Below are 2,718 nucleotides of genomic sequence, written 5' to 3' on the forward strand. Positions count from 1 at the left end.
TTCTTATAAAATATTGATGTTTTATTTTAAATCAAATATTAAGTTATATTGAGTGCATTTGATCAAAAGGAAATTTGTCATACTGGTACATAGAAATTTGTGAGGTTATTAATAAATATACAAGTTGAATGTGATTCACTTTTTTTGGATGTATGTGTGGAATGCTGCATCTGCTTTTATATTACTTGAAATCTTATGCAGTACATCCCATATTTGGAAGATGTCATGATGGATGTGGTAGGTAGAATAATAAACCCTTAAAAATGTCCTAAACACAATCCCTGGGATGTATACTTTACATGGCAAAGAGTCAAAGGGACTTTTCAGATGTGAGTAGGGATATGTATATTGAGATGAGGAATTATTCTGGTTTATCCAGTTGACTGAATCTAATCTAATTTTAAGGACTGAGTCCTTAAAAGCAGGAACCTTTCTTGGTAGAACTTAGAGACAGATATGACAATAAAGAAAGGTCCAAGAATTGAAACGGTGCTGGCTTTGCAGACGATGGAAGGAGAGCTCAAGATGAGGGATGTGTAGACCTCTAGAAGGTAGAAAAGGCATGGAAACAGGTTTCCCTAGAGCAATGTGGGGGTGGGGTGGTGGAGAGCAGCCCTGTTGACATCCTGAAATCTGTGTGGGACTTTTGACCAAAAGAAATGTAAAATAACAAATTTGTGTTGTGTTAGCTGCTAAATTTGTAGTAATGTGTTTGGATGGCAGTAGAAAAGCAACATAGTAAATACTTTACACAAATTATAAGGAGATACTTGTGAAGACATCTTGTCATCTCGAATATGAAGGAAAAGAATGAAATAGAATAACTCTCAGAACCAACTGCACAAAATAGCATATCATCGAGTCTCTTAATGGGAGTCTACAACTCACTAGTGACCTTTAAAGGAACAGTATCATTTGTACACAAATGTACAATACACTCTTGACAGGACAAAGACCGTATAATCTCAACTTTGGGAGAAGCATGAAGGCAAAGGATTTTGTGTGTTAAAAGATGATCCACCAAGTATAAAAATATTTAAAGTAGGATGCCAGCCTGTTTTTTCTCTCATCAATATTCTTACCAACAGGATGGTAGAGTAAGTATCCATGATTCCAATAGAAAGAAACCTGGAAGTCTTAACTCACTGTAGCCAGCCTGGACTCCACTCTCTCTCACTCCTGTTCTCCACATCCACTGATGCCACCTCCACGAACCGCAATCATAGAGGAGATTGCTGGGCTCATCATAGACAATGGCTCTGACATTTGCAAGGCAGGCTTTGTTGGGGATGATACACCCAGCTATGTTCCCGTCCACGGTTGAGTGCCCCTGACACCAGGGCGTTATCGTGGTCAGGGGCCAGAAGGACTCCTGTGTAGATGATGAGGCCCAAATTAAGCAGGGCATCTTGACCCTCAATTGCTCCATTGAATATGGCACTGTTACCAACTGGGACGACTTGGAGAAGATCTGGTACCACACCTTGTACAACGAACTATGTGTGGCTCCTGAGGAGTGCTTCATGCTGCTGACTGAGGCCCCCATAAACCCAAAGCCTAACCATGAAAAGATGATTCAGATCATGTTCCAGACCTTCATCACCCCAGCTGTGTACATGGCCATCGAGGCTGTTCCAACTCTATATGCTTCTGTCCACACCACTGGTATTGTCATGGGCTCTGGGAATGGGGTCACCCACACTGTGCCCATCTATGAAGGGTATGCCCTGCCCCATGCCATCCTGCATCGGACCTAGCTGGCTGGTTCCTGATGGACTACTTCATGGAGATTCTCAGGAGCTTGACTACATCTTCATCATCACTGCAGAATGGGAAATTGTGAGTGACATCAAGGAGAAGTTCTGTTATATCACCCTGGATTTCAAGCAGAAGATGGTCACTGCCACTCCTTCATTCTTCCTGGAGAAAAGCTATGATCTGCCTGATGGGCAGGTGATTACCATTAGCAATGAGTAGTTCCTCTATCCTTAGTGCCCCTCCAGCATTCTTCTCTGGGTATGGAATCCTGTGGTATCCACGAGACCATCTTCCACTCCATCATGAAGTGTGATGTTGATATTGGAAAGGACTACTATGCTAGGATGGTGCTGTCTGGTGGGACCGTTATATACCCGGGCATCGCCAACTGGATGCAGAAGGAGATCACAGCCCAGCCTGATGAAGGTCAAGATCATTACTACTCCTGAACTTAAGTACTCTGTGTGGACCAGGGCTCCATCCAGCTGTCTACCTGCCAGCAGATGAGGATCAGCAAGTAGGAGTATGATGGGTCTGGTCCCTCCATCATCCATCACGAATGCTTCTAAATGGAGGAGATGTGTAGCATTTGCTACATGAATGAATTCTGAAGTATACATTTACCCAAATGTATACACCTCATGCTAGCCCCATGAAACTGGAACAAACCTTTGAAAATAAATTTGTCTTTGAAGCCTATATCTGATATCAGCATTGGATTGTAGAACTTGTTTTTTTTTTTGTGGTTTTTTTGTTTGTTTGTTTTTGCATGTGAAATTCCAGTTTTCCTAATAACATTTAATGAGGATACTATCCTTTCCTCACCGAGTATCCTTGGCTCACCTGTCCACTATTAATCGACCATATATTTACTGCTGGACTTTTTATTCTGTTCCATAGGTCTCTGTGTCTGCTTTTATTCCTATGCCACACTGTGTTGATTACTATAGTAAATAATTA

At 41.8% G+C, this 2,718-nt stretch overlaps 1 pseudogene; it reads left to right on the forward strand.

The window, feature by feature from the left end:
* Positions 1 to 1,198: 1,198 nt before the first annotated feature.
* On the forward strand, positions 1,199 to 2,380 carry LOC144224602 (actin, cytoplasmic 2-like; annotated as a pseudogene).
* Positions 2,381 to 2,718: the final 338 nt, after the last annotated feature.

This window comes from Crocuta crocuta, unplaced genomic scaffold, assembly GCF_008692635.1.
Source record: "Crocuta crocuta isolate KB4526 unplaced genomic scaffold, BGI_CrCroc_1.0 scaffold192, whole genome shotgun sequence".
NCBI lineage: Eukaryota > Metazoa > Chordata > Mammalia > Carnivora > Hyaenidae > Crocuta > Crocuta crocuta.